Source organism: Eptatretus burgeri, chromosome 6 (assembly GCF_056783735.1).
Source record: "Eptatretus burgeri isolate ZD-2024b chromosome 6, Ebu_testis_v1, whole genome shotgun sequence".
Classification (NCBI taxonomy): domain Eukaryota; kingdom Metazoa; phylum Chordata; class Myxini; order Myxiniformes; family Myxinidae; genus Eptatretus; species Eptatretus burgeri.
Window position 1 is genome coordinate 31,948,498 of NC_140966.1, and position 14,849 is coordinate 31,963,346.

Genomic DNA, 14,849 nt, shown 5'->3' on the forward strand with positions numbered 1-14,849 from the left:
CGTGATGTGGAATACATGTTTTAAATTTCAGCTTGATTGGATGCATGGTCTGGCAGCAAGACATTAATTTTTTTGACATGGGTTTTTATATTTTTTGAATAAGGCTCACTTGGCTGTGTCTGGATGGGTTTGAAGGTAGAGGAGTAGCAGCTGAAATACGAATTCTATCCTGGTTCCTCCTGATGACTTCATCTTTGCATTTCCCTTGTTTGGCTTCCTTCTGATTACTCCAATGCAGGACTGTACCGATTTGCTCCTGGTGAGGGTCTGCAATCTTTGATTACTCTTTTTCTTGTTTTTGTAAATGTTTTCCATCTTTTCTGTCAGGGTTTTTGGGGCCCATGTCATTTTATTCCAGAATTTATTTGTACAATTATGTAAGTTCTTTCCACCGACTTAAAAAAAAATCCCATCTATTTTCCAAAACCGTTCTGTGATTCGCATTTCCAGCAAACAGCAGAATATTACATGTTTGCACTCAATTTTGCAAGAAGCGGAATCAATAAGGACCATGGAATAATTTTAGTTCAGTTCTTTGCTATTCACTTTTTAATGCATTTTTGCATCAACATTCACAAGGGAGGTGACGACAGGTAATGGATTGTCAGCAAAGGAGGTGGAACTTCAAATGGTTTGGGAAAAGGGGCCAGCCATTTTGGGGGATGAGTGAATTGATGGTAATGAATGTAGAATAAAAGAATGGAAGTGGGAACGATAGGAGATAGGATGGAACGAAGGAATTTGAGTAGAAAGGATAAAGAAACAGAAAGGATTTGGAGAAATAATTGGAGTAATATTGCTCGTGGGGTGTGGGGAGCAAAGAGGATGCATGAGTCATACTGCTCAAAAATAGCGCCATTTCTACATGGGGTTTGGCATATGGGCTCAAAGTAACAAATAAATCTATGAAATGTGTTATCATGGGTGGAGGGGCGGGGTGGGGGATGGTGTTTTGTATATATTTTAACAATATTCTGATCTATGCATACAAACAAATCTACATTTACAGTGTTGGCTCAAATTTTATAACACTGCTCAAGCTTGGGATTTCCACCTTTGACCTCTTGGGTCCGAATACATTTCATTATATGAATAATGTCTGATAATCATGAACTACAATGATATGTATAACTATATATTATGTACATAATATAAAAATATATAATTTACGATCCCTCTCCTTTCCTTTCATCATGTCATTTTCTTCCCTTCCCTCCTCTCTTTCAAACTTTTTTCTCCTTCCTATACCCTTACTTAATTTCCTTCCCATTGATTTTCATCCCTGTCTTCCCCAAATTCCATTCTTATTCCCAGCTTTATTTATTTTTGTACAAAATTGAGGCTCATGGAAGATGAATGAACTCATTAACAAGAGGTAAAAAGGCAATGTAGTGACAGTGGGGCCACAGTTTTGTACTAACAAGGGAATGAAAAAACAACAAAGGTGAGAAAGGTGGGAGGAAGTTTAGTAACCTGTAAATGATATGATTGAGTGAGCTATGGTTAATGGGGATAGAGCAGGTTTCAGGTAGGGATGGGGAATGATATGAGATGGTGGTGCACCACTTGCTTGTAGAGCTGAAGGGAAGAATGCTTTTGAATAATCTCTGTAAGGCAGTGCCACAAATGAGAGAAAAGAGTAGGAGGTGAGCAGAAAGCCTGGATTTGGGGAGTCTAAGTACGAGGGGTTGCTGGAAGAATGCATGTATCCGCGAGGACCTGTGGAGCGTCAGAGCTTATAGAAAAGAGAGGGTGCTATATCAGAGTAGAGTTGATTAAAAAATAGGAGCAATACCCCTGGGCACGAATAATTATACTGAGGAGGAAGTCAACGTGGGATGGAATCAGCAAAATGTACCTATTTTTGGAGGGAAAATACCTATTTTGGAGGGCAACCCCCCCCCCCCCAACAATACACCCCCTAAGACTCCGGTTTTTAAATGGTGTGATCAAACTTTGGTACATCACAGGTGATGAAGGATGTGGTCAAGTTTCATTGGAATTGCTTATGTAGTTTCTGAGAAGAAAGCAAATACCTATTTTGGGGGGCAACCCCTCCTTCCTAATCGATCCCCTTAGGGCCCGATTTCTTTTTAATGTCGTGAACAAACTTTGGTGCATACCGGGTGATGAAGGTTGTTGTCAAGTTTCATCGAAATTGTGTGTGTGGTTTCAGAGAAGAAGTTGCAAATGTTTGTGGACGCACGGACGGACAAACTGATCCTTCCCGAGTGACAGGGTGAGACTAAGATTTTCCACGATTGAAAGTCATGTTCTATTTATCAGACCAGCATCTAATCAATTGTAGATCCTCAGAGAATGGCACAGCTAAGGTCTGCTTGCCAGGAGAATTGGGATGCTGTACAACACCTTGTTAAATCATGTGCAAAATTGGAGAGGGTTTCCAGAGCTTCAGAGAGGTTGTTCAAGCAGAAAAGGAAGAAGACTGGTCCTTGGGACACTCCAGATTCCATTGGAAGAGAATAAGAGTGGGTTTCATTGATAGCAATGCATTGACTGCACGAGTGTGGTCAGTCAGATATCCAGATGTGAATGTGGTCTTGTATGTCATAGAAAGTGAGCATAGCAAATAGAGAAAGACCCAGATTATGTTGAATGCCCAAAATATGTCTGAGGACACAGGTCCTGACCTTTTGTTTGTGGATTTACCGGCTCCAACCATTGCTGAGAGAAGTCGCAGCATGTACCGCACCGTTGCTAATCAGGATGTAATCCAAACAGATGGTCAAAGATCAGGTCATGTTTTCCCAATTTTCCTCCCTTTCCTCAACTACATGCTGCACACAAAATGTGATGAATCGTAAGTATATGGTTTGTTAATAGTGTTTTGATATCTCATGGCATGGTATGCTTTAAAATTATAACAACGACAAGTGTACACGCTTTATTAGCATTGTCTCAAAATGTATGCAGCGGCTTGGTAAATTAATGGGTAAGGCCTTGTTGCGTTGCCCTCACCGGTGTGGGTTCAACTTCCATGACTGCTCAGCATTAATTTCTGCAAATATCTGTAGTCCGTGAAAGAAGCATCATATCTCCAGGATTGGTTGTCAGCCACGGAAACGTGCACAACTTGTTGCGAGTACCTGTTCTCCATCAATAAAATGGGTCTACTCCGTCTCCGAAGTCTACCGTCTTGCGCTTAAGTACCTTCACTTTATTACTCATCAAACACTTTTTAATTGATGTCTTGCATAGGCAGCTTGAATCTTAAATGCAATGTGTGAAAAATGGGTAACAGAACATTTATGGGCAGTTGCAGAATCCCAAGTTTACCACCAGGGTGGTGCTTTGGGCAGAGATTCCAGCCAAATTGCAATACAAGGACATAAAGTCAAACAGCCGGAATCGTAATTCCTCTTGGAGTTTCAGTGACTTTCACGCTCTGGCTGAAATATTTTCGATTAACAGCGGAACAATGATTTCTGAGAAAGGCAAAAAAGGTTTTGATTATTTTCCTTAGGATATTTAGGAATGTCTCTATTTTTTGTGCTCCATTTTGTTGTCCATTTCATTGCCTTCATTTATCTGCCAATCGTGCCTCAAAAGATTAAAAGGACATCCATGAACAATGTTCATAATTTGACGATCCTCTTCAGCAAAGAATCGTGAACCACCTTTCTTACGAGAATTATTAAGGTGACATTTTTACCCTGTGGGGTCTTCCACCCCACGGGGTCCAAGCGCCGCTCACGTTCTCTCTTTTCTTGTGTCCAGTTCATTTGAATGTCTATGTCTCCATTATTCGTGAACAGAATTCCATGAAAATTGACAGGCATATACTAGACACATATGTGCAGGCAATAACTGAGCCCAAAGTGTGATTGCGGCCCTTTGGGCTGAGAAACGGCCATTTTGGCCCATTTTCTTAAAAATTGTTATTTCTCGGTTATTAGTGAACGGAACCAAACCAAACTTGACAGGTATATTCCAGAGACCATTCCTCATGCATTAACTGAACCCAAAGTGCGATTCTGACCCTTTGGGCCAAAAAACGGCCCTTTTGGCCCATTTTCTTAAAATTGTTGTTAGAATAAAAAATTAAATGCGCTGGGCAAAATTAAGTCACAAATGATGATGTGAAACTAGCCTCACTCTTGTGAGGTGTTGTGGTTTCTTTTTCTGATGCAATGAAAATCTTACCAAATTTCAAAACTATCTCTCGTCCACGCTATCGCTCACCTGAGAGGTGTACGAATGAACTCCCATGTAGTCTAGGACCTGGCTTAGACATGTATGCACTTAATTTAGGAGAGGATAACTCAACTGTTTTAGGCTAATATGACCCCAAGGAACAACTTGGGATGTGTGCCAAAATCTCTATCTGGGACGAACAGCCCGAAAATGACCACGCCCTTTTTAATATCTATGTACCCCCTTGTCTATCACTCTATGCACCCTATTATCACTCACTCAGCCTGCTTTTGATTTATTCATAGCACCAGTGCTACAAGATCCAGAGAGAGAGAGTGAGAGAACAATTTATCCATCCAGGACTGCTATCAACTGAAGGAGAAGTTCCCACTCCTCTACAACTCCTACATGAATGGTGGATTTGTCATGAACACCACCAAGAAAGGTAGTGGAGTGCCCTTTGACCAGGCGCTAGAGCAGTGCTACAATCGGCCTGCCAAAGTGAGTGGGGGGATAATTGGGGTCACCAGAAAGAAGGAAGCAGTAGCTCTGTGGGGAATTATCAAGCATAAAAAAGACCAGTACGTTGACCTCCTGAAGATGAAGGATGATGTCGAAGGAGAACTCTCACTTCACCACGACTTCAACCCAAGTACTGCAACTAAGATAGTTGGGATGGTGCAAGACATAGAGGAGTATCTCCTGAAGGTATGCAGTCCTCTACAAGACCGGGTAGCACTGAAGAATGTTCTCACTGGAGAAATTGTGACCAATGTAAATGTAGACAAGTTGTTGTGCTGTATCAAGGAGGGCAGCACTGCTTGTGCTAATTTTATCGATGATCGACTCAGAAATATGTCGATATCGATACATTCAACTATTAGCAAAAACAAGTTTACGTCCCCTAATACCACCTTGAAATTGGCTCCCAAAGCAGACATCAAAGATGAGACAATCAAAGCTCTCATGTTTATTGAGTATGGGAGTCACCGGGGGTTCACTGTTGAGGAGCTACTCAAGCATGAGATCACCAACTCTGCATTCTTCTTGGTTGATGAAGATGGTTACTTGAGGAAGAGTACCAAATCACAACTTGGGACTGAGCTGCTGAAGTTGTGCCCACTAATAGATAAAAAAGGGCCAGAAACCTCCCCACAAACCCACGCCATCATTATCGACTTCATGGCCTTGGTGAGAAAGGTCACCTTAAAGAAGCTTGATCCGCCCGTCAAGACATTCCATGACTTTGCTATTGCCTTGACATCTATGGTCACCAAAGCTGGGCACAACTGTGATGAGATCCATATCGTTTTTGATGCTTACAGAGAGAACAGCATCAAGAATGGAGAGAGGGGGAGAAGAAGAAAGTCAAAAGAAATGGTTGTCCTTGATGTGATATCACCAAACCAAAATGTTCCAGTGGTGTTAGAGAACTTTTGGTCATCTTCCATCAGCAAAACTGCTTTCCAGGCATTCTATGTTGAGTGGCTCACCACCAATTACCACGGAACCAAACCTCTATACCTTGGTATATCACCACAGGCATGGATGGTGTCAGCTGGGTGTGTTTCTCCATTCCCTCGGCTCAACTGCACACACGAGGAAGCTGATGACAGGATGATGTTCCATGTGCAGGACATTCTAAGTCACCGGTCAGGACCTACATCCATGACGCTGTCATCAGGTGACACAGATGTTTTTGTGTGCCTGTTATACCACATCACAGTCAATTGGAGAGATCATGGCCTCCAAGAGCTTTGGCTCGTCCGCAACTCAGGAGTGAAAAGATCAATATTACCACTCCACGATATCTGCATAACACTGGGAGACGAGCTCACAAAGTGTCTCCCAGAACTCCATGTGCTGAGTGGGTGCGATACAACCAGCAAGATATCAACTAAACTTGCAGCCCTAAATGCTCTCCGCAAACCAGGAAATTCCTCTCTGATCCTGAATTTTGACTGTCCCCAGCTAGCAGAAAGTGCAATACAGATGGCAGAGACATTCTTGGTCAAGTGTCTCAAACCATCAACAGACCTGGAGACATTTGATGACCTGCATCTCACTGCATTTAATAGCAATGCCCTCAAGATGGACTTTGAGAGAACCACTTGCACCTCAACTAATGCAAGGAAACATATCCATAGAGGCTATTACCAACAGCAGCTGTGGGTCCAAGCCCCATTTAGAGATGCCACCCTGATTATGAATGCCGAGTCTTATGGGTTTGTAAGAAGGGGCAGTTTATTAGTCCCTGAGATTGTGATCTCCAAACCCAAAGGCCTGCCAAATCCCTGCACATGTGGCAAGTGCGCTCGCAAAAATGGGTGTTCCTGCCGGGTAGCTGGGATCAAGTGTTGCAAGTACTGAAAATGCAAGGGAGGTGATTGTTGTAAAAACCCGATCACTGAATGAACACTGCTCATCATCCTCATACCTGGACTCTGTTGTGTTACTCTTCATGTTCCTGACCCTGGTTTACGTGACACATAAACAGTATTAATGTGGTTTTAAAAGTTGTATTGTTGGTGGTTGGGCAATTTCCCTGCTGATCTTTGAAACATTTAAGCTCTCTAGATACTGCTGCCTACTAAAGTAATGTTTTGGTTTTTATTTTTCATTTTAAGTTAACATTCCATTGATATTAGTATGTAAATGATTGAAAACACAATTTCTTTATATTAATCAAATGCTCGCTTTCTTTCTTTTTAAAAAATCCCTTGTATTGTTCAAATTCCAAATTGTCAGTTCAACTCGAGTAGATGACACAAATCTTCTAACTTTGCTCTAAGTCCGGAAAGTTTAAGTTAATAAATATATGGCAATTCCAGTATGTATGGTAATAAGTATGGTAAATAAAACGGTTTTTAGCCATTTTCTCATAAAAAAATATCAAATTAGAAATTTTACACTGTTCTATGACCCCCCTAAATAAATAAATAAATAAATAAGCATGGCCATTCTGAACATTTTGAGCACCTCAGAAAATCTGTAGCTCCAACGGTTTAGAAGATACAGCGATGTCAGAAGTCGCACTTTCGATGAAAAAGGGTGTGGTCATTTTAAAAAGGGTGTGGTCATCTTAAAAAGGGTGTGGTCATTTTAAAAAGGGCGTGGTCATTTTCTGGCTGTTCGTCCCGGATAGAGATTTTGGTTCACATCCCAAGTTGTTCCTTGGGGTCATATTAGCCTAAAACAGTTGAGTTATCCTCTCCTAAATTAAGTGCATACATGTCTAAGCCAGGTCCTGTACTAATGGGGTATGTTCACAATTCGAACTTGTTAAGACAATGTGGGGTTCAAAGGATAGCTCAACAATAGCATATTCACTTATGAGCTGTCTTGTCTGCATTTGATTCTTGGCCTTTGGCAGTACACCACCAGATCAAGTCATTCTCTATCCCTACCCATGATCTTTTCTATCTTCATTAAATTTTGCCTTTCTCTTCCTTTCTATTTGCAGGTTGCTATGTTCCATTTCCTTTTCTCTCTACTCCTGTTTATTAATTCCCATTAGTCCATGAGCCAGAGAGACCTTCCATGCATTCCCCCCTCCACCATGATCCTACTTTATTTACACTAGTGCGGGCCCGTAGGTGCGTGCCAGTATGTGCAGCTTCGTTCCTTCGCTCTCGTAAACGACGACTGGATTGGGGCATTTTTTCAATTAGATCAGACCAACCGTATCATAAATGGCCATAACTTGGGAAACACCTGGGAAACATACTCAGGTACCCAGCGTCAATTGTGACGTCATATCAAACAAACAAGAAGAAGAATTGTGACGCCCCCTCTCTCTCACCCCCCTCCTCTCTCCCCCTAGTCTCGCCCCTCCTCTCTCGCCCCTCTTTCTCATCCCCCCTCTCTCGCCCCCTCCTCTCTCCCCCTCTCTTGAATTGTGACGCCCCCTCTCTCTCCCCCCACTCTCTCCCTCCCCTAGTCTCGCCCCTCCTCTCTCGCCCCTCTCTCTCGCCCCTCTCTCTCGCCCCACTCTCACCCCCTCTCTCACCCCCTCTCTCACCCCCTCCTCTCTCCCCCTCTCTTGAATTGTGACGCCCCCTCTCTCTCACCCCACTCTCTCCCTCCCCTAGTCTCGCCCCTCCTCTCTCGCCCCTCTCTCTCGCCCCCACTCTCCCCCTCCTCTCTCCCCCCTCCTCTCTCCCCCCTCTCCCCCCTCCTCTCTCCCCCCTCCTCTCTGTAAATGTATTCACAAATGTCTACCAAGCACAACAATTAATTCAAACCTTGGGAAAAAACAGCTTTCAAAACCTTGGGAAACAGCCGGTTCCCTTGGAAAAATTCAAACCTTCGGATTAATTAATAATTTGAACAATTAATTCAAACCTTGGGAAAAAAACAGCTTTCAAACCTTGGGAAACACCTGAGATGGATGAAGAACGATATCAAACCTTGAAAAGGCACATACTCAGGTCCCCAGCGTCGATTGTGACGTCATACCAAACGAAGAAGAAGAAGAATTGTGACGTCAATCGTGCAAAAAAAAACAAAAAAAACATTAATTGTGCCGTCATTCGTGACGTCATGGCACCTTGTCCTGTCATTGGTTGACAGACGTTATTGGTCAGTATTGGTTGACAGACAATATATAGGTCGTTATTGGTTGACAGACATTGGTCATTGTATCATGTTATTCTTTTTATTGCTGCCAATTATTGTGCTATTATTATTATTAATATGCTGTTATCATTATTCTGAGATATCTTTGGGGGAAAAAATGGCATGATAAGGTGGAACGACACTTCAGCTGCGATATATATATATATACACCTTTCCAACATTGAAAAAAGCAATAAAATGGCCGTAACTTGGGAACCGCTCGTCCGATTAATATCAAACCTTGAAAAGGCACATCCGCGGGTTCCCGGCAATATTCCTGGCAAGTTTCAATCAGATCGGACCGGTGGTCGTCGAGAAACGGCGGTCGCAGACAGACACACACACACACACACACACACACACACACACACACACACACACACACACACACACACACACACACACACACACACACACACACATTGCTGGAATTCTAGATAGATGTATGTATTCATTTAATGTCTCCCTAAAAGGGAAAAAAAATGTTTTCATATGTGCTATCATGACCGAAGTCAAATGTCCTTTATTAGCAATTTTGCCATTCCTTGAGGTTAATGAAACCTATTGTCGTTGAAAGCCTCATTCTTCAGAGGTGTGTCATTCAAATCTCTTCAAACTTGGTATGTCGCTTTATTATATCAAGCCGAATATTCAACCTAAATATGGTGAGAGTGTCAAGTTCACTTTGTAATGAAAAATTATTTGTTGGATCAACTTCATTAAATTTATGTCAATTAATTTCAAATTAATTTTTAATATGCCTTTGACTTGAGTTCATTTGTTTTCTTCTCCTTCCCTCCCCTGTCTCTTTTAATTAATGTTCTCTTGATATCTGGTGATCCAACAATGTACGAGAGCCCAGCCAACGCTCCGAAGCAGAAACATCCTAGCTTCCAAGGTCATGTAGTTGTGAGGCAAAGGTTCGACAGGTTGAGTGCTACACCATGCAGGATCAAAGTATGGCATGGTCACCTTCCTATCACAGACTAGAGATCCAATGGAGAGATTTAAAAAGCTCAAAGTCATTTGTGATAGGAGTCTCACCCAGCCAGAAGGTTCTCCTCTGTGCTTCAAATTCTTTAGATTCTGTAAGCATGAAAACTGATTTCAAATTAATGCTATTATCGTGACATGACTACTATCAGAAGTTTACCATGAATCTTCACCGTATGACACGATGTGACAGTAATGAAGCAGGCCCTTCAACTTCTCGTGTTACAAGATGATCTTCAAGTGATGAAGACAAGTGTCATATTCAAGCCTGATTGCATGTTTTTTGCAATAAAGGGAATTTGAAATTGGTCAAGACCCTTGGTGCATGGATAGCAAAGAAGATATCTAAGTTTGAATTTAATGGATGTAGGAATGTCGTTGATGCTACTGAGAAGAAAGGTGATTAAAAGCTACTCATGGGAATCAGGGGATTTGACTTGTTTGCTTAATTGTGAAGTAAGGTACCTGAAACCATGTCCGAAGAGTTACACTGCCATTGTGGAGCTGGAAAAATGGAGAATTACCGGTAATATTGAAGAAAAGAGAAATAGAGAGCTATCATACTATGCTATCATAGTAGGACATGCATTCACAAGTGCTAATTGTGATGTGAAAGATGATGAGGATTTGCACAAATGTAAAACTATGAAGTTCAGTGATCTATGCAAGCACGATGTTTTCCCCAACCCCAACTATCATGCACAGAGCAAATTAAAGAGTCGGTTTGAGAAGTATGATGCGTATGGAAACGATCTGCCATTTTGGAAACCAGATGACAAGGGGAAGTTTCAGAGTTTTTTAGTGTTCAGTTTGAGCATCACAGTAGATGAAGGAATCAAAAGTGCATATGAGATAGGTTCAGTGTTGATGAGCAGTGGAAGCAATGAAAAGCTTGTGTGTTGATGGCAAGATTAAGCTTTACAGCCTCTCTTCGGATTCACCAGCAACTCATGGGATTCAAGAGGATGTCATGAAACCCATTGATGTTGGGAATGATGAGAAGGAAAAGCTCATCAAGGACAGGTTGGAGAAGAAGATGGATTTATTTGAACCCATCAAGAAATTGGAGATGAGGACCAGAGCAGATGTGAACTAGAATGACACTCGATGGAGCACATACCTCCACTGGGATGAATAGTTTTTGTTTTGTTATTCACTGATAGATCGAATCTGCATCCGCACCTGAGCCAAAATATAATCGGCTTGTTCGTGTCACCAACCCAACTCATCCACTAAGTTTTGTCATAACTTGTCTTCAACTTTTGGAAATATCATGCTGTATATCATTTTGGCCTTATCTCCTAATTGTGAAGAATTACTTTAAAAATTAAAAAATTCTCGGCTCCTCACCAAAATCTGATCAATTTGTTCTCGTCACACACCCAACATGTCCACAAAATTTCATCTGATTGCATGCATAATGTTTTGAGATATCCTGCTCACAGATAAGCAGACAGATAGGGGTGAAACAGAACCTCCATCCACCTTCGCTGGTGAAGGTAAAAAGACAAAGTGGAAAAAACAGCTATTCACAAAATCATCAGATGTAAACAATGGCCTGATATGACTTGTCAGTTGCTGGTCAAGGCCCAAGCAGCTGGCGTTCGACTTCACTTGTAAGAAGTGATGATATCCCCACTAACTTCCATTCTCTATTCAATAGGTACATCGGATAGTTTTCAAGCCAAAACAGTCAACGCAGGAGTAGTGCTCTGCACTACTTGGGCTCCACGCATTGTGGCAAATCCAGCTCGTCATGCTGAAAGAGAAATATACTGGTGGTGGTGCAAATGTGTTCAGCATTTTGCCCTGCAGGACACATATAATGCAGCTATTCCACCTTTCCTGAAGAGTCTTGACTCGAGAACACCACTTCCAGAAAGCCAACTAGCAGGGGGCAATAGGGAAGAAAATCCATCATCCTGATCCCTCCATTTCATCTCGTACCGACAGTCAAGGCTGGACAACACAGAGGGCTAGAATGAAGAACTGGTCTTGCAGGTGAAGGATTATGTCGATTTGCATTGCCAAAGAGTTAGAACAACATACAGAATCAACAGTATTGATTGAGGTATGCTGACTGCCGTCGGATGTGTAGAGAAGTTGAGGTTTTGGGCGTTATCTGGTACACCAAAGAAGACAATGCGTTTCTGAACCGGTTTTACTCCGCCAAATGGTTAACGCCCGAAATGTCAGCTTGTCCTTTCTTTGCATGACAATTAGCAATGCTCAATCTGAAGGAGGCCGTGCTGAAAAGTAATGCCTCCTATTCTTTCTCTCCAAAACAGGTGAAGATGAAACAAAGTGAAATGAAACAAAGTGAAATTTGAAATGAAACAAATATTCGAATGAAACAAAGTGCAGTCTACACATTAGTTATTCCTACTATGAGGTGCGAAGCTTCATTATTCTGATACTCGATGTCTTAGTACTACATGAGTCGAGATAGTACAGGGCAGCACAATGTTGTCAGTGCTGTGAAGAGTAAAACACTGGAGATGAGAGTTTAGATGACTGACTGGAGATGAGATGTCAGGAGATTAGAGTTGGGTGCATCACAACAATCCTTAGAGTAAGAGACGGTCAATGAGGCAGTGTGACCACTCCTCATTTTAATAAATGCCAAGGTGAGCCAATGAAAAAAAGCCAAGAATTTACAAGGTTTCGGAAAAGCGATGATAATAGAAAACCTATACGCCAAGAAAACCTAAAGAAAACCAAGATGCCAAGGTGAACAACGAATAGCCAAGATCTTGTGAAAAAAGCCAAGGAGTGGTCACAATGCAATGGAGTACCGCCACGAAGGATCACCAGCCCTAACATGGCTCTGTCAAATCGTCATCTCTTCTCCGAACCTAAGGAACACCTTCATGGAAAACATTTTTCTTCCGACCATGATGCCAAGGCCGCTGTTAAGTGATGGTTAAGTCAGCAGGATGCATTGTTCTATCATGATGGCATCACAAAACTACTTCAACATTGGCAGAAATATGTGAACCACAGTGGTTGATATGATGAGGAACATATATATATATATATATATATATATATATATATATATATATATATATATATATATATATATATATATATATATATATATATATATATACACATCATGGTAGAATAAAGATTGATGTTAAGGCCCGGTCACACCTTGACGTTTTAGCCAGCGATGGCAACGTATTAAAATGTATGTAAAACGCTGGCTTACGTTGAACTTTTGATGTTTTTTTTTAAAGATTCGGACGTATTCATAGCGACTTGGTCTAATGTATAACGCATTGGTAACGGACACAGAACGTTTCGTTGTGTTATAGATAACTTATACCAACGAAAGCTGAACCTGTTGTTGGCCTACACAACCGATGCCCAACGATAGTCTAACTTTGGCATAGCGCGTTGCACGAATCGCCGACGATGTCGTGACGTAGCCTATTAAAAGGCTGACGCACAACGATTCGAATCATAACTGCCGTAGAAATGGAAGTGACAACATCGCGGTCACACCTTGGCGATCTTGCCAGCGTATGCCGACCTAAGAAAAATGTGTCTAAAACGTTGGGGCACGTCAAATACGGTATCAGTAAGTTTGGTATACGTGAGTAGAACGCTAAAGCACGCTATCATACGTCGTAGTAAGTAGAGTACGTCAAGAAATTTTAAACATGTTCAAAATTTTACGACGTACTCGGCGTATGACACACGTTCCGCATGCGATGGGGATAAGTTTTACACACGATATGTGGACGCTTACACACGTTCAAAGGCTACTTATAAGCTACTCATAAGTCGAAACACGTCGCGGTAATGTCTTTTTTACGCGAAACTTATTTCTAACTTATGTTTGACGTGCTTTGAACCAATTCTTTACATAGTCCCAACACACATCGACGTATGTAGACGTATTCCAATGACGTCTTCCAGTCGACAGCTTACAACTGACAGATAAAGACGTGTTCCCAGCGATTTTGGGAATTGGTATATAAAAATTCTGCTCATAAAAGGGGAACCCAACAGTGTTTTCGAGTCCTTTGTGAGTCGATGTCCATGTCAGCAGTAACAGTATCAGTCTCAGTATTAGTATTAGTAGTAGTTTGTTCATGTTGGCAGTAGTAGGTGAGTGTGAGAGGGAGGGTGTGGGTTATGATGGATCCTCCTTGCGTCCGCGTGTCCACGGGTAGGAGACATCTTTTCACCATTGTTCGAACTTCTTTGCGGCTAATTTTTTATGGGGCTTTTTCAACAATGAGCTATAGCTTGTTTTTACGATTTAGGTCTATTCATAATGGGTTGGACAAAAGCACAATGAACTAATAATGTGCATAGAGCGCTTTGATTACTTATAGATACGGTAAACCAACGAATAATTATCGTGTAGCCGGCGTTCACAAACTATGCCCAACGATAGCCTAACTTATCCATATCGTGCGGCAGTTTATCTTTGACGGTGACGTGGGGTTTGCTATTCATAGGCTGCCACTCAACGATTTAAATGGCTGCATCTCCACTATGGAAAGTAGACGCTTGCGCTCAACAATTGGATTTTTTTTACACTCAACGACTTTTAAACGGTACCACTCAGCTATTTTCATTGTTTACAATGAACGATTTAAATTGCTGTCACTCGCCTTTGTTTTTTGACGCTGGCGCTCGGAAATTTTAATCGTTTCTATTGAACGTGCTCAATCGCTAAAACTCCACTATTGAAAGTAGACACTTGCGCTCAACAATTCGATTTTTTTTACACTCAACGACTTTTAAACGGTACCACTCAACTATTTTCATTGTTTACAATGAACGATTTAAATTGCTGTCACTCGCCTTTGTTTTTTGACGCTGGGGTTTTGAAATTTGAAGTGTTTCTTCTGAACGTGTTAAAACGCTCCAACTCGACTATTTTAAATAGACGCTGCCGATGGACAATTGGAATCATAGCCAAGCTAGACATCGAAGTGTGAACATCCTCGTCATGCCGAAGAAAAGTTTGAAGAATGCTGCAAATAAGTGTCCTGGCCGTGGCCGTGGACGCTGACGCAAGGACGATCCATTATACCGACGTCTTTCAGCCTATGAGTAACTTA

At 41.7% G+C, this 14,849-nt stretch overlaps 1 long non-coding RNA gene and 1 pseudogene across 1 annotated transcript in view; one reads left to right on the top strand and one right to left on the bottom strand.

Moving 5' to 3' along the window:
- The window catches only part of LOC147024502 (uncharacterized), a 161,164-nt gene that overhangs the window by 17,704 nt on the left and 128,611 nt on the right, over positions 1 to 14,849 (bottom strand). The window lies entirely within an intron of this gene.
- LOC147024503 (uncharacterized) lies at positions 4,564 to 6,738 on the top strand (annotated as a pseudogene).